Source organism: Dermacentor albipictus, chromosome 8, assembly GCF_038994185.2.
Source record: "Dermacentor albipictus isolate Rhodes 1998 colony chromosome 8, USDA_Dalb.pri_finalv2, whole genome shotgun sequence".
Lineage (NCBI taxonomy): Eukaryota > Metazoa > Arthropoda > Arachnida > Ixodida > Ixodidae > Dermacentor > Dermacentor albipictus.
Genome location: NC_091828.1, coordinates 37,187,174 through 37,205,842, shown reverse-complemented (window position 1 = coordinate 37,205,842; position 18,669 = coordinate 37,187,174). Strand labels below are relative to the sequence as shown.

At 43.8% G+C, this 18,669-nt stretch overlaps 1 protein-coding gene across 1 annotated transcript in view; it reads left to right on the top strand.

Annotated features, from left to right (window-relative positions):
• LOC135901524 (cardioacceleratory peptide receptor-like) overlaps positions 1–18,669 on the top strand; it is a 172,456-nt gene that overhangs the window by 9,833 nt on the left and 143,954 nt on the right. The window lies entirely within an intron of this gene.

Below are 18,669 nucleotides of genomic sequence, written 5' to 3'. Positions count from 1 at the left end.
AATTTACTAGTGGCTATAGCGGAAGCGTGATCCCCCTCCCCGTGAAAAAAAAAGATGTTTCGTGGTCCCACGCTTCTGCTCTGTCTTTCCCCTTTCCCACTCCTGCTGTACAATCATTTCGATATTTGAGCAGTGAACTGCACAAAACAAAATGGAGTAATCTGTCCTCATCAGTCGGGTGTGGAATATAAACCTTACGGCTGTGGTAAGGGCTTTCTGGCACTATACTCCACAGTCTCATTCCATCGTCCGCAATAAAACATTGTCTCCTGAACTAACAATTTCGTTTTAACGGGTCTTGTCTCTGGCGGTTGCATGAGAAAACATGAAATGCACACTTCCTAAAGTATGCAGGTGGGGGGAGGGGAGGGGTCAAAACGACTGGGGAAACTAGCCCCTCCTCTTCTTCACCCATCCATTTATCCCACGGTCGCTATCCCAAGATCACCCTTCATCGGCCCGCACCCAAACATTGTTGCGTCATTGGCTGTCCTAGTTGACGAAATAGTTGAAGAATAAATTTCATTTTTATTGATGCTGCCTGACTAGCGATTGAGGTAGCATCGTTATAAAAATTATTCCTTCATTGGTGGACTTCAACCTCAAGTTTATTGTAGAATTCTTACTGCCCCCCCCCCAAAAAAAGAAGAGAAAAGATATGCAGATCCCACGCACTGTAGGAATCGATGGAACTGAAGTTTTCTTTGGTGTTTGCTTTAATTGACGATAATAAACGTTGACGTTGGCACTGAATGTCTAATTTCTTTAACGTTTAGTCCAACACGACGGTGGTAAGTTGGCATTAATCGTTACAGTGTTTGCAGCACTGTTGTTTCCGTAGTACAGAGAACATACAGAGAAAGATGTTTCCTTCAGGCGTTGTTGTGTGTCATATTTCATTACATCTGAGAGGGTTGAGAAATGTCACGGACCCACATGGCACATGACATCGCGGCAGAAGTCTTGGCAGAATTGTGGGCCTTTAAGAGCCAAAAGTGCAATCCCATTATGAGGGGCGCTGTAGTGGCAGATTCCGCGTTGTCTTCCCTTCAATTGACCGCGACCTGTACAGTTCCTTTGACGATAGCTTCTACCTTAAGGCTTTTGGATATGTCGATGATTTCTAATTCTTTTAAAAAGTAACCATAATTTTACCGTTGACCAGTGCTTTAGCCAGATATTAGATGTTTTTAGACTACATGGTAATGGCATGCTATTTACACATGAAATCCCTTCCCATGGCACTCTGAACATTCAAAATGTGTCTTTAGTTTTTGAAAAACGCCACGTATGTTGGCAGTATAGCCTACGTGCCCAGAAGGAATTGCTACCCAATGATTCGGCACACTCATAGCTAGTTAAAAGAGGAATAGCCACTCTTTGCCTTGAATCTGCTCTCAGGAAGTCGTGCCCCCATGCGATGCAAACTAGCTTCGATAAGCAATTGGTGAGGCTACACACAGCCGGCTACCCGAGCTCGGTCGTTGGGGCGGTGTCTAAAACGTTGCTCCAGAAAATGAAGGGAAAAGGCATACGCCTAGGCCCGACTAAAAACGAGGCAAACCCGCAGTGGTGGCATACGTCCACAAGCTTTCTCACAACTTGAAGAAAGTCACTACAAGGTTTGGTGTGCTAGTTGTTTTGTCGGCACCACGCAAGTTGGCTGGTCTGTGTCCGCGCATAAGCCGCGTTGACAAAAAGTCAGGATGCCAGAAAAAGCCCACTGGACAGTACGTGTAATGTGTGACGGGCGTTATATACGAAATACCGCTGAAATGCGGGAAATCCTACGTTGGACAGATGGGGCGATGTGTTAATGACCGGGCCCGGGAGCATGAATTGTCTGTAACCAATAAAGGTAATGCGCATTTACCTGCGCATTGCACGGTTTGCCTGGAAGGACCATGTCAGCCACTACTGCGTGAGATATTTGGCAGGAGTGGTGATACGTTAGCAAGAGAACTTCTGGAGGCATATCACATAAAAGAAAGAGTCACGAGTTGTATTAGTGACACGTCTGTTTTTCTGCTTGAAAACGAGTTGCAAATGTGGAAAACGTCATTGTAATCGCTATAGGCAACACTGATGTAGGTATGCGCATTTGTTCATTCTCCCTACGCTGCTGTAAGAATAAAATCAGTTGAAGTTCGGCGCTCAATCTGTCGTTTCGTACTCTTCCTTCCTAAGCCTTTATTTTCTTTTTTTGGCGCAACAATGTATTCATTATCGTATAGATCGCGCATTGTTTGCTGCTTATAACAAGTACATCTCACTCGAGCACAACTGACGTCCAAATTTGTTTTTGTTATTGCAAAGAAAACAAAAAAGCAACAAGGACGTTGTGCTCGATCCTAAGCGTAAAATATGAAACACTGATCGAAATGCGAGGTCGGCTACCATTATACAATCGGTTCAAAATTTACGAAACTGAGCGAACTAAAAAAATTTTAATCTAGTGTGAGCCGACAGTCCGGCTTTTAGATTTCCAAACTGTGTGAGCATATTCGAACGGCATGCTGTGGCAGGGTTTTGTAGGATTTGGTCCCAAACCACATGGAACTTGAAGGCTTTCTTAGATCGAGTTAAAATTAAATTATGGGGTTTTACGTCCCAAAACCACTTTTTGATTATGAGGCACGCCGTAGTGGAGGAGTCCGGAAATTTTGACCACCTGGGGTTCTTTAACGTGCACCTAAATCTAAGTACCACGGGTGTTTTCGCATTTCGCCCCTATCGATATACGGCCGCCTTGGTCGGGATTCGATCCCGCGACCTCGTAGACAGCAGCCCAACACCATAGCCACTGAGCTTAGATCCAGTTAACTATCCATATTTTTAGTGAATGTAGCGAAATTTGATAAACAACGCACACATATCCTCATTGGTAAATTATTGGAGCACTTTCAGCGGATACAATATTAGGTTTTCCTTGATGAAGCGCCGTCACAGACTGACATGACTGTCTCGTTGTTGATATTGCACATCGCAGTCCGGTTGAAATCCGAACTGTATCCGGTCTGTCAAAGGCAGCTTGCCGCAGATACATTTCGAGCGGAAGTGGTTCCGACGCCATGGTCTCGCGTATACCTAGGAATCGGTTATCCGTTGCTTCTACCCGTACATGTCTGCGCATGGACGAACACTCCTTATCATTTACAAGACGGCACTGCGCTGCCATGCTGCGAATTCGGTTACATTGTGAGGGACTATAACACTGCTTGGTTTGTTCACACGCAATATTTTTTTGTGTGCTTATGCGTTGTTTGCGGGCTGATGCACCTTTCCTACTGCTTGTAGGAAAGCATCCCGTAATGCATGTATTTTTTTATTCTTCCGGCCGGGTCACCAGCGTTTTTGTTGTGGCAAATTGTACGTGGCATAAAAATGCGGTTGTCCTCAGTATGCTTAATATTCAGTGGTGGCTTCATCACTATGAACGTCACGAGCTGTTGTTATTCAGTCGGAAACACAGCCCTATAGATTCTGCTTTCCGCTGTGAACAATTATGTGTGAAGATACCGCCTCTCCATCGCACTTTTTGCGATTGTTAGGATCCGCTGCCTGTTTTACTGAAAAGTGAAATAGCGCTTGTAAAGGTGCTATTATTTCTAGCTTACGTCGATCTGTGCGTCAGTCAGATACAATGAATACAACCCCTGAAAAAAGTTAGTTTCAAGTATACCCGTGATATTGCAGGTGATGAGCGTTAGCTAGTCCACATTGCTTTTTTTTAGTTTTAAGGCGAAAGCCTTTAGATCCCTATGCTTCAAGGTGACGTTGTGAACAGAAAATATCACGTGACGTAAGGAAGGCCAGAGGCGACCCAAAGCATGTCCGCTCCTATATATGAGAATGTTTGGTCAAGTGAACTAATAATTCATTAGTGATGGAATTAAGGTGGATTAGAGTGTATTAAGGAGTATTAAGGTGCATGAACAAGGATTAAGGCGTATTAAAGAAGATTAAGGCGGATTATGGTGGATTAAGGTGAATTAGGGCTGGTGCAATATTAAGACCGATTAGGGTACATGAGCACGGATTAGTGAGGATTAAGGTGGGTGCAGCATTAAAGTCTATTAGGGTAGATTAAGTTAAAGCTGGGTTGATAAAGAAGGAATAAGAAAGATTATAATGGATTAGGGTTGATGGAGGTGGATTGGGGTGCATTAAGGAGGATTAAGGTGCATGAACAAGGATTAAGATGAAGGAGGGTGGATTAAGGTTGATGAAGGCACATTAAGGTTGTAAATACTACTGTAATAAACCCTAATACAGCTAATCCTTCATCCACCTTAATTGGCATTAATCCTCCGTAATGTACCCTAATACATCTTAATTCACCATAATTCACCTGCATACTCTTTCATCGATGTTGATCCACCTTAATGCACCTTAATCCTACTCAATCCATCCTAACGCTCCTTCATTCACCTAAATCCACGATAATTCTGAATGCGCCCTAATCCACCTTCATCGATTTATTCCACCCTTATCCTTCTTAATGCGCTTTAATCGTCTTTAGTCTACCCTAATCCTCCTTCATTCACCATTATCCATGATAATATCGCGTCGCGGGACAGACAGGCTTAGCGGAGCTGGTCCAAAAAGGATTTTGACCAATAGTGGAGGGCTGATTGCAATGGAATGGAAACGTTTGGAATAGCTTTACATTATAGGCGCCCCTAATGTGGCTATCGAACGAATATCGAAGAAAACATGAGACGCTTGGTCCACAGAACCATACGCATACTGCTCGGTATCCTACACCGGCGAGGCAAACTTTTCCGGAGAGGTTGCGCTCAAGCGAACGCGTTGCAATCCCTCAAGTCCCCACAGTGATGGTCGCAAGCGACCATGAAATGCTTCTTTTTGTCGTCTGCTAGTCATAAAGCGTCCAAAAACCTGCCTCGCGAAAATCCACTCAGCCAGAGAAAAACAAACGCGCATCGAAGTGCGCCACATGGGGGTCGGAGGCAACACGAGAAAAACGCATGCGCTCTGGCTGGCTCCGGCAGCCCGCGGGTAGTTAAAGAAGAAAAAGAATTTTAAGAGGCTGAATGTGTATTCGCGAATAAAAGTCAAAGTAGAAAAATGAATAAGAACGCAGTTACCTTTGCTGGCTTTAGTGCCTCGACATAGGTGCTTTGGTGCAAGTGAAAAAGAAATGCTGATAGCATTTTCTGTGACGTGACGGCAAAAACGGACCACGAAAACAGTTCGTCTCATCGGACCTCGCTGCGTGCTTTGTCAACTTGTCAGGTGGTCTGTTGATTTGGCTTGTGTCGTTGTATGGCTCGACGTACGAATTTAGAACGGTCAATGCATATTTGGCGTCAAATGTTTACGACAACAATAAACCCATAATGTTACGGAATTGAAGATCTCAAGCATGACTTTGAAAATGTCAATGCAACTTTCGCATTGACATTTCCATTGACACTTCACATTGACATTTCGCATTGACTTTATGGGTACAAAGTTTCAGGACTTTATACCCATAAAGTTTCAGAATTGAAATCCATGCGCTATGAAGATTCCGCGGCCTCCGCGAGGTGCCGTCACGAGCCCCCTCGCTGTCAAAAGGCCCTTCAAACTTTGTACACGGATGGGGCCCCTGGCGTAACGTGTCCCCCGCGTTCGCGAAATGCAGCCCGATTTCGCAATGTTCGCGCTTAATTTCTTTTCAAGCGTCAAGATCCATCATTCTGGTCAAGATCCATCATGATTTCCAGCGCCGGGGTTGTTTTATGAGGCGGTGCATGAAAACACGAAAAATTTCAGGGAGGAGGGGGGGGGGGGGGTGGGGAGCTGAAGCCCCATAAGCCACTCGCTCCCCTGGCTACGCCCGTGATACGCACACGGCAGCACGAGCACGAGATCCCCAAAGAACCTTCCGCACCAGCGCACCCCGAAAACATACATCCTCCACAGGCACAATAGGGTATAAACAACGTGGTTGATTATGCCTATTGTAGCGACAATTTTTTCTTAAATTTCGAAGTGATAAAAATACCGGGCACATAAAGTACTTGTGCTGCATGAAACCTTAGCTCTCCCATAGGAATAAAACGGTGGCTCCACTTGCTATACGCCTGTGAAACAGTCTTAGCACACCATCTGATCTGTACATGTCCTGGCTCATCCGCACTGTACAAAAACTTCATCGCTTTGCTATAGAACTCAGTTGTTACATTAAACGAATGGATCTTTCGGGAAAGGCATATGCCAGAGTTCAATGCTATACCTGTTCTATATTACCAGCTCGCTGGTAATAATGTTCTTTCTCTGTCTAATATATTTTGAAACAAAAGAAAAAGGAAGAGCTGGTAGAATTATCACAGATGAAGCTCCATCATGGCCTTTAAGAATGAAAGCAATGGTGTGCGCTGACCTCTTTTTGAGCTCAGTCGCAGCTAAGGTGGTCACAGGCCGCGGTCTTGTGGACCTAAGTGAAATAAACACGAAAATATAGTCACCTCGACTGCAACGTAGTTGTAATGCAGAGAACGTTGCACACATGAAAGGAAATGCTTCGCCACCGAATTATGCATGAATATATGCCGACAATTCTGCGTGGCGTGACAGAAGAAATGCGCGCTGAAGGAAAGTGCCCAGCAACGTGAGGAGACTGCAGAAAGAATTTTGTTCTATCACTCGTTTTGCGCAATGATCATAACAACAAAATGAACGAAGTCGTCAATAAAGAATGTTTTTCTCACCCAATATGTCGCAACGTATATTTCACTTCGAAGCATTTTACGCGAGCCAAGGACAGCAATACTAATTCAGACCATAAGAAAGCTGGTTAGATTAAAACGCAAAGGGAGAAGCAAACGTCAGCGCATGAATCAAGATAACCCCGCTGATGAAAGATTTACTTTCGTATTGGCTAAAACGAGCCCTGTTTTTGTCATTAAACGTAGGATCATATCTTAAAATTTTCCCTAAACGTCGCCACAAATTAGGCTTGGCACTCCAAGCGGCAAAAAATTTGAAGACGCAGAAGTTACCTGCCGCGTGACCTTTTACTAGTTTACGTGGTTGCTGCTCTTGCTATCAGGATTGAAATGCAGTACACTTTTTTTCTAAGCTTATAAGTTTAGAAAAGTTTTTATAAGCGTTTCGTCAATAAGCGTATGCTGATAAGCATTCGTCTGTAGTGAGGAGAAATTGACACTGCCTTCCCTTGCCGGTTTCGATGAGTTCGCTTGACTCGTCTATTAATAGAATAACGACGCTGGGGCCCAGCTAACCATGACGCATGCGTGTACTATGGTACATATGCCATACTAATACAACGTCTGTACTACAACGCAAAGTTATTGTACCAACTTCTTTTTTGTGTGTGTGGCTGAACAGTTCAAAATATGGGCGATCAACTACTGTCGCCATTTCTCCGGTGAAAACATACCAAAAGGCGGCTTTCACTAGATGCAACGCGTGCTGCCTTCATGTTCTTCATAAGCGGCTGAGATTGAAAAAATGATGGTTACAAAATATCCACTCGCTTTTGGAAGTAATCGCTGCATATGTAAACAGTCTAGGAGGTGAGCTTGTCGTTTTGCCATAAAAAAAAAAAAAACTTGGTGCACAAAAGTCGGTTGTCAGTCCTTTTAAAGCACACAAAAATTATTATTATACTCTTGATCCCATTGCTATATTTCAACGCATGCACAATATGTTTCATCTTAGGTTAAATGTGTACAGGTGTCCCAACTTCTCAAGACTCGCTACGCTAAAATTTTTAACACACATTTGGAACGATATTAAAGCAACCAAGCAGTCGGCAGAGTGACGACAGTTAATTTACCCACTGCTAAAATACTTGTGTATGTCCTAATATAAAAGAGCTTAATGGCACCAAGAACTTGGTGGATATGATTACAGCCTACATTCCTGACTCTCCACTATTTACTCCATTTGCACATGACATTTCTCGCGAGAAAAATAAAAGACTCCGTTTACGACCATTTTAGTACATCTACGAATGTTGGGACAGCATTCACGTTTTTTTCTAATAAATACACTCCCGCTGATGAAATAAACTTTGGCGCCGAGTAGTTGAAGTAAGTTCTACTTCCAACTTGGTAACTATGCCGCCCGTAAGCTGTGTGTACATACAGCCGTAGAAATTCATTTTCACTTCATTTTGCGGGACATGTTTTCCACACTAATAAACTCAGTTCTGTAAATGGAGTGGTATAAAGTCATTCCGTTTTCTTACTCGGTCATTTGGCTAAGGATGTAAAACCATAGTTTTATGTTTTTTTTTATTTCATCGTGGTAAACACGTTGAGTTGTGCAGTTTTATGAGGTATTGAACCATAAAGACTCCCATTCAGGCTTAATTACGTTTAAAGTGCGTGACCACTTTCTCCTCACACTTGGCGCTCTATATCGGTTGAATTTCGCAACAAGAGTTGTTCTGCTCGTAGGCTGTCAGCACTGACCCTCTTATTCCAAATGGTTGTGGATTTTCAAAACTGGCCAACGAAGTTAGAGCCTTGACGAGATGCCTCACTTTTCTGGAATCCCCGGCCTCTTCCTGTTCTTGTATTCACTGCACGTCCGAATTCAGGAGGTACTTAAGGGACAGTGCGTGGAACGAGAGGCTTTTCACGAAGCGGTGAAAATGAGAAGCAAATCCGACGACACTATCCAACTCACTTACGCTGGTAGGCGCCGGAATATTCGCGAGCGCCTCAATTTCAGCAGGCTCGAAGCGAGTACCAGCTCTCGTGCTAACCTGTTTAAGGTACAAAGATTAGTTCCAGCCTAGGAAGCATTTCACCGACTTCATCAGCAGCTAGATATACATGACTTAGTTCGCCTACACCACCGGAGTCAAGTAACGTAATTGCGCACACGAGTTGCCGTAATCGCAATGTACCAGACACTGAAAAGGGGTCGATGCATCACAAAACCCAGACGGCAGTTATTTAAAATCGAACAAGTGTGACCCGGGTGAGAAAGGGGCTCTCTTGCCAGCAAGCGGACAACAAATCTATAATCGTGAATTATTTTGCGCCGTGCCACTGATCGAGACTGCCTTCCGAACATGGTAGTGACTAGACATCAAGCTTTTTCTCGACATTTCGCCAGTTCTTCCCATCACCGTCAGCCTATTTATGTTCGCAGCAGAACGAGGGCCTCTTTAGGCGACCTCGAACTGCCCCTGTATTGTGTCAACACAACCAATTCTGCAAATTTCCTCATCTCATCACAGCGCTTAATCGTCTGCCGCCCTGGACGGCACTTCCCTTTCTTGGCACCCATGGTGTAATTCTATTAGACCACCGGCTATCTACCGCATGCACTAACTCCTCGGCCAAGCTCCATTTGCACCTTTTAATGGCAATTAGAAAGCAAGTCACCGCCTTTTGCCTGTATATATATATATACATATATATATATATATATATATATATATATATATATATATATATATATATATATATATATATATATATAGATATATATATATATATATATATACACACGGCTATCTTTTTCCCTCCAAAAGTTACGCGTGACGTTTTCCCCTCAATCGGTCGTTACGTGGCCCTTAACATTTCTTTTAAACATTTTTGTTCTTAATCGCTATGCTTCTGCCCCATATAATAGTACTGGTAGAACGCAATGCTTATGCAGTCTTATTCATTAATCTTTTGCAAGACCGTACGCTAATGCCGGTAATAGCCCACCTAGGTCCTTTCGGAACCATCCGTCTTCCCAACAAGAACAACGGGAAATGGCCAGTGATTGCAGAATGTCTTATGATCTTTCTTATACGTGTCTACGATTCTTTTTGCCGTGGCGCTTGACGAAGCAGTCGCACCCAGGTTGATCACGAATGCGGACTATTCTCACGCATTTTAGTATGGTGGAGTTCAATCTTAGTGCACCCCAATTAACCTGCGCTGAATGCCAGGCGTGCCTCGATAGTTAGTCTGGAGTTACTGAAACGCACTTGGCCTTTAGTCAAATCTGTTCTCAAATTGACAAAATTGCGTGTGATATATTAGTCATTAGATAGCACATTCTTTCGGGCGAAAAGCAGTGCGCAGTGGCATTAGTCAGTGGGTCCTGCTGTACTGCGTTCACTTGGTGGTTCCTAAGCTTTCATTGACATGGATCGGCTGCCTTCCGTGTCCTATGTCCGCGAGGGGGGAGAAATACCTAGGCAAGATAACTATGACACACGGAACAAGGCTGCACAACATATCAGGCATGGACATGCGTGCAAAATTAAATTTTTCTGCAACTGAGTAATAAAACGCCTTGCATTGTATAATGAAGGTATTGCATGACAGCATGCCATCTTCGGTAGGATTATGGATTATAGTGATTGAGATACCGATGGACGCCACATCGATATGCTCTATTTACTTCAATTACAATTTGCACCATATGTTAATTAGCGAGAAACGTAACATGTGAAATTTTGTTGATTAGTCGAATACGTATTTCAATTTTTAGTACAAGTAATGTCCGCCTCTTCGAGTAGACCGTCTCATGAATTAAAATGATGCTATTCTACCACAGGCGATCTTACATCTTTTTGAAGGGGTTCGCTTAAACACCCTATATATATATATATATATATATATATATATATATATACACATATAGACGAGAAGAAAGGGGGTTAACCGAGGGACCCGACATTTATTAGTCATATAATGAGAAGCCAACAAACACTGACACCAAGTGCAACATAGGGGAAATTGCATGTGCTTAATAAATGAAATAAAGTAATGATTAATTAATGGAAATTAAAGTGGATGAAAAAACAACTTGCCGCAGGTGGGAACCGAACCCAGAACTTTCGCATGTCGCGTGCGATGCTCTACGAATTGAGCTACCGCGGCGGCCTTTCCCCATCCACTTTCTTGGGTATATACGTGTACTAGTAGAACCCTGGGAGTGTTAGCCAGCGCCCCCACTCACAGACCTTGGCGGCGGACGTGGAACGTCTTTTTTGCCGCAGGCGTCACGAGAACGTTATCTTTTTCGGGTGAAGGCAACTGGTCAATAAACCTACACATGCTGCCTGAAGGCAAATGTTGCCGGATTCGAGACCCTCGTTATGTAATAGACGAGAAGAAAGGGGGTTAACCGAGGGACCCGATATTTATTAGTCATATAATGAGAAGCCAACAAACACTGACACCAAGTACAACATAGGGGAAATTGCATGTGCTTAATAAATGAAATAAAGTGATGATTAATTAATGGAAATTAAAGTGGATGAAAAAACAACTTGCCGCAGGTGGGAACCGAACCCACAACCTTCGCATGTCGCGTACGATGCTCTACCATATATATATATATATATATATATATATATATATATATATATATATATATATATATATATATACATCCGTTGGTGTGTGTGTGTTTTTGAACGAGATGAACGGGAGAATAGGGTCCTCATTTTTCGTAGTCACAATCATGGGAAGCTTCAAGAAATTGACACGAAGATATGGTAAACCATTTGTTTTATTAGAAACATCAATTTATTACAGAAACCAATATGCATATGCGATTCAAAGGAGTCATCTCCAGTGAATAGTCAAATCAATGTGAAGCGTGGCTCCCCTGCACGTGGTGCACAGGTGATTAAAAGAAATAAGAAAAAGCGCCTTTCCAGGGAGCGCTCGCTCGATTACCGCCACGTGCGCTTGCTGCGACACCTTCATGACATACGATAGGAATCGGAGGTCCTGTCACAGAAGCTGTACCATATTCGCCTTCAACGCAGTGCTTTTGAAAGCGCTCGTCTGCGCCCCGCAAGTGCAAGTCCTCCAATCAGCGTCGCTCAGTCTCGGCGGCTTGTTCAGCGGCCGCTAACCTGGCAGAGCATTTACACTCGCTCGCTTGTGCAGCTGGTCAACTGCAGCGCCGCCCCGCGGCACCAACGGGAACTATATATCTAAGTAACTCTTCGCTCTAGGGGAGCCTAGGTCCCTAGGTGTCGTACAAAAAACGGGTCTAGCTTCTGAACGCCCTAGTCCCCATGCGCAACCTGGCATACCGCTGTTCTTTGGACCTCTTGTCGCTTCCTTACTTTCTCGGTATCCACGGCTACGCCTATCTCGTCGACGCGTCATTAAGGCTCCTGCCTCGCCGCTTTGGTACGCATCGCCTATCTCTGTAGTCTTTGGGGAGCGTTTGCGCTCCTACGCTTTTCTTCTCCTTGATACGTTCTAGGCCTTGTTGTACCCGCAAGCGGGGGCCTACGCTCAACAAAATGCACCTATAGCGCAACCAATCCACGTCTACTTGTGGCGTGCACTCTAGCACCGGCGAGTGGAGGCAAGAAGGCTCCCAGTTAGTAGTAACGTGTGAGCGTGTGCGTGGGGGTGTTGGCGCATGCGCGTAGATGCAGCGATCGGGCGCCTGGGAGCACGCGCGCATAAACGACAACTCTTTGAGACTCGCGTTTGACCCTGGCTCTAACTGCGCAAAAAACTCTTCGCATTTAAAAAAAAATTGGCGGCAGGTGGGATACGATCCTGCGGCAAATGGTCCTACCGATTACCATGACGTGGGCTTGTATACCACCCGCGCCTAGTTGCTTTTTCATCCACTTTCAGTTTATTTATTTATTTATTTATTTATTTATTTATTTATTTATTTATTTATTTCAAGTACCTGCAGCGCCCGAAGGCATTATTGCAGGGGGAGAATATACAGTGTACATAAGCTCGACAAAATACAGAACTGGTCAAACAAAAATAACACAACAATAGAAAAAATTCACGCCACTATATGCTCAGCAGAAATGCTCTGAATGATGCTTCAGTCTGACAATCAGCAATTTCCTGCGGTAGCTGATTCCACTGTGATATTGTGTGTGGAAAAAAAGAATGCTTGAACACGTTTGTTCTGCAAATAAGTTCTCTTATGTTTAAATAGTGGTCACTTCTGTGAGACAAGAAATGAGGAGGTAAAAGGTAAGTTTCTCTATCTATTTTAACCAGGCCGAAATAAATTTTAAAAAGCATTTCCAACCTCATGTTTTGTCTGCGTGTGCTTAATAATTCCCACCCCAAGTTATCCTTAAGTGCTGAAATACTAGAAGTAAAGTCATAGTTATTACAGACAAAACGGGCTGCGCGGTTTTGTACATGCTCGAGCATATTAGACAGAGTTTTGGTTTGCGGGTCCCAGGCCATACAGGCATACTCTAATATGGGTCTTACGTTCGAAAAATAAAGTAGTTCTTTAATTTTGGGAGGAGCTAGCCGGAAGTTGCGTTTAACAAAATTTAGCATTTTACAGGCTTTCGCTGTAACATATTCAGCGTGCTTAGTCCAAGTTAAATTCGATGAAAAATAAACACCAAGATACTTATACTGAGTTACTCGCAATAGCTGGACATTGTCTAATGTATAATGAAATAGATGTGGATTTTGTTTACGTGTAAAGGACACGTACTGACACTTACTGGGGTTTAAAGACATTTGCCACCTAACGCACCAGCGTGTTATACAGTCCAAATTGCGTTGCAGATACTCGTGGTCAGTGGCAGACCTAATGGAGTGATAAATCACACAATCATCCACATACAGACGCACTTTGCATGACACAACCTGAGCAATGTCATTAATGTAGACCAAAAACAGCAATGGCCCTAAAACAGATCCCTGGGGAACTCCCGATGTAACATCAACATAATCAGATTGTGAGCCATTAACTACAACACGTTGCTTGCGTTCTTGTAGATAACATTTAATCCAATCAAGCAATGAAGGAGAGATACCGAGGGATGATAGCTTATACAACAGTAAAACATGGGGAACAGAATCAAATGCCTTTCTAAAATCTAGAAATATACAGTCAGTCTGTACACTGAGATCGAATGAATGAAAAAGATCGTGGCTGAATTCTAGGAGCTGGGTCGAACAAGAACGACCAGACCTAAAACCATGCTGATATTTGCTAAAAAAATTATTGTTTTCTAGATGTTTTATTAGGGAACTGTATACAATGTGCTCCAGTGTTTTACTACACACACTAGTTAGACAAATTGGCCTGTAGTTGGAGACAATATTTTTTGGACCACTTTTATGGATTGGTACCACGTTTGCAACTTTCCACTCCTTTGGTAAACAAGAAGTACTTACTGATTTCTCAAAAATAATAACCAGATAGTGGGCAATTGTGTGAGAACAAGCCTTTAACACATGAGAAGGTATACCATCAGGACCACTTGCAGAAGAAACATTTATATTGTCAAGCAACTTAAGTATACCACCATGTGTCACGACCAGTTCTGGCATAGGTTCAAACACATTGTCGGGAATAGGCGGTAATTCATTCTGGCAGGGAGTTGAGAAAGATGTTTGGAAATAAAGATTGAAGCAGGAAGCTTTATCGACATCATTAGTAAGAAGTACACTACCGTTTTTTAAGTTCGGGATGCCAATTGATTCTTTGCTAATCGTTTTTAAATACTTCCACATTTCTTTCGGGTTATTTTGTAACTTTGGGCCCAATGCTAAGAAGTATTTTTCCTTAGCAACCTTGTTTCCTCAGTTCCCTTTATCTATAACGAATACACTTAAATAAAACAAGTAGTGTACTCTATTCTTTCCTTGCTGTCATTGTCTGCTAGTTTTATATCAATGTGACTATATTGGACTCATATATATATATATATATATACGCGCTGTGCTCGGCGTCCGTGTCCGGTTTGGGCATGCTTCCGCTCGAGATTTCATGAGTCTATATGTATAATATATATATATATATATATATATATATATATATATATATATATATGTGTGTGTGTGTGTGTGTATGTGTGTGTGTGTGTGTGTATGTGTGAACTAACTATGCCTGGAAGTATGCAAGCGCTTCGACTGGGACATCTTGAGACTAAATAAAGCAGAACTGTGCCGACACCGGCTCTAATTTAGTCATTTCAATTCGTAAAGTGTCATTGTTACGTACTAGCATACAGTGGTGTGATAACCCTGCAAATAACGAACGACGCTGGATGCACACCAGCGCCACTGTGACTGAACTTGGACATGCCTTCATTTCTGGTCTAATGGGACTGCTCCGTCTGTCGCATATGTAGCTCCAAGGACAGCAGTCTTTCCTCGGGCTATGTCACTAGTTTTTCCCTTACATAAGCGTAACTGCATAGACACAGAAATGCTCGTTGAGGAAGCAAGAACGAATGCACAGCCATTGAAGTCAACGCAACGTTTCCGGAAGTCGCTCCCTCGTGACAGCCTTGGGCAAAACAAAAATAAAAGGCATGGAAATCAACGCAACGAATGCACAGTGGTACGGCGCCCAAGCCGGCTAAGTGAGCAGTGCCCGCTTTCTAAACACCGAGATGGATTGAGCGTATCGGATGCACGCTGAATATGCGATAGGCAGCATCTCTGGCAGAAAGAAGAGACGTCGCAACTGGGAACGAGCCTCTTTTGTCCGTGTGCCTTTCCTGTTTACCGCAACTTGGGTAGCACTGGGCCCATTTCCTACGACTACGAAGCACAACGGCCATACGACTCAGATAATAAAGCTATTGAACTTCTCATTGCTGCCGGTGTATCATAGACGTCTAGCTGTCGTGTTTTCGTGGCTGTGTTATCGCGACGGTTGCTATTGGTGACTCTAGCATATGGATAATGGTTCAAAATAATGGAAGGCTTTGAAACGTCACTCTTCTTAGGTAAAATTAATACACCCTAGCCGTACCAAAACGTAAGTGATGACTTGCTATCAGTGATAAGCAGATAAACACAAGAAAATGAAATGGATATTGGTTTAGATGTACATTTTAAAAAAATTGGCTGCGGCTTAGCCAGCTATCATTGGATGTGTAAAGTGAAAGCTTGGTTTAGCCTGGTTAAGCCTTGGTTTCACCTGGCTAACCTTTGATTTAGCTGTAATTAGTACACCAAAGTATACAATCATCGTTAAGCCAGGTATGACGGCTTTGCGTAGGTTGAGAGCTAGGCATGACTATGATTAGGCTTGGGTAGACACGTATCGCGGGACGCCTGCTGTGCCACAGGGAAAGCGCAAATGCTAGACATGCAAAGAAACGCCGCTAACATGCGCAGCCTCGAAGCAAAAAGGGAGAGGGTGCGAACGCAGTCGCTACATTGATCTGGACGGTGCGACACCTGTTGCACTCTGGACACTCTCCAGTGAAGCAGTTCGCCGTGCGATATCCAGGGGGAGGGGTCAGGCGCCGCTTGGCAACGACGGCTCAAAGCCTCCCGCTCCCGCGCAACGCTCAGACAGGAGCTAGGCCTCGTTCTCAACCATGGCCAAGCTCGCACTGACTAAGCGAGCGCGGCGCTCCTCTTAGCCAGGCGCGAGGAGATACACGTGGTCAGGCGGCGACCCAGCTTCGGAGAGTGCATGCGCCAAGCCGGCGGCGGCGGGGTAGCTCGGCGCAGCGAGTCACGTGATGCGTTGCCAAGGCTACGGTGCAGCTGTGGCCAAATGAAGGTCAAATTGTTGGCGACGGCGAAACTCGCTTCGACGCGGTTAGAGAAGCTGCTGCTAAAAAAAAAAAAACGGTATTGGGACAATATAGAGCAGGAGAAACAATGCTGTGGTTTTGTGGTGCATATCTTCGTGGTGATTTGATTACACTAATTGTGCACAGCGATAAACTTTAAAGCTCTTGTTCAAAATCGTTTATTGACGTTTCATTTTACGATGCTGTGACAAAACTAATGGACCACGTTCATTGCTTAGTCTGGTTCATTGCTTTGAATATCTTCTCTGTCTCACAAGAACAGCAATGGAGATATTTTTTGTTTGATTCATTGTACTCATCCGAAACGTACTTTGAATCTTGGACATCGCAAGTACGTGTAAGCCTCACAATTTTTTGCATTACAGACTGCTACTCTGTTCATTATTTCCAGGAAACTAATGAAAGTAGGTTGTAGAAGTGACAAAAAGAACGGTAAATTTTGAGATAGGTATTTTGATACACAGTGATACCACCACCTCAATAGTTGTATACCCACGTCTCCAGCAAAGCTATATTTCTCCACAGTTGCGGTTGGTCATAAATCATTGCTTTGCGCATTAACTAACATAACCGAAAATACTGGTAGAAAATCGACATCCCAAACGTCATGCTGGAATAGCGATACTTGTGGTCCAGAACACGGTGGTATGTCAGAATTTAAATGAACGGAAAGGTCCTTAACACCGTCACCTCACAGGTGCAAAAGTGTTTCTTTTTGCAAGCTACGAAAGTGATAAGCAATATGAGCTACGTTACCTACTCTACATTTAAATCTGCATGTTCTGCGTACATCAGCTAAATCGCTACACAATATCAGACAACTGGCACAAGAGCCTCCCAGCTGCAGTGAAGGAGGTGCACTGATTACCGCAAAAGCGGGAAGCTTACGGCTGAAATACAGCCGCGGTGGTAATGCGCAATCCCGCCAGCAGTAGCTGTGAGAACATCTAGTGGGTTATTTTAGGACTGGAACTACTCTTCACAGGATATTTCTTATTTTCGTCCTACCGATTTCTTTCGGCTTCTTAGCATTTTATGCCGGCACTCTTAGTACTTTCTGGCGCTCTTTCAATTCGCGAACCATGAGGGTGGCCTTGATAAAAGCCGACTCGTGACGTAAAAAACCGAGCTGCTGCTGCGAGTGGCGGTTGCTGGTGAGGACTCGTCGCGGAACTAATTGCAGCAAACTCATTACTAGTGCCTAACTCCTTGTTCCCACGAGCAAGTCTAGAGGCTCGCAGCGCAATACAGATCAACAAAAAGCAGAGACCTTATACGCGACACCCCGGCACTGCACCGGAGGCAACCAAATGACGATGACCTGGATAAATTTTAAGAGGTGGATAAAAAAGAGCGCATTATATAGGCAGTGAATGCAATGGTGAGTTTCTCAAGGGAAAATTGGATCAGTGAGGCTCCAGTTAGTCGCTATCGCGAGAGACGCTCAGTGCTTTCATTGCATGTTGCATGCCTGCATTACTCCTGTGCTTTCTCATCACAAATAGTCATAAAAAGGGGATTCAGAAGCGACCATTCCAATTTTTTTGTGCCAACGTACATGCTAGTGGTGATTTTTTTCTCTTTTTTGGGGCGTTTAAGGAAAGCCCACGGTATAATAAATCAAACCCAGTGGCTACGCTCGTGGGCTATGTTATTGCAGCGCTCTCAATCGCTCTTCGTGCCAAATAACCGTGCGCGCGGACCGTGGTGATGTGCGCGACCGCGGCTCTAGGCATCGGCTTCACTGTGCGTCAGCACCTTTTGCGGTGGTGCACGGAAAGGAAGCGCCGTCGTCCCTGATAAGCGATAGGCTAGACGCACGGTTGAGAGCGCTGCAGTACGATAGCGATTTCATATTTCATAAGCTTTCTTTAAACGCCGAAAAAATCGCCACGCAGCATGTACGTTGCGACAAAAAATTAGATCGACCGTTTCTGAATTCCCTCTAAACAAGAAAAAAATGCACTTGGCCCTACAGTGAATGTAACCAATTTCGCAGAATTCATTTTAGTTAATTAACTTATTTAGCGGTACATAAAAATACTATAAAGAGTGCCACATGACGGCAAACCATATGTCGTTGGTTTCATTCAGCTGCGGTTAGCAGTAAACCGAGGTTCTCCGGCAGGTGCGAGTAGCCTGTGCCTGAG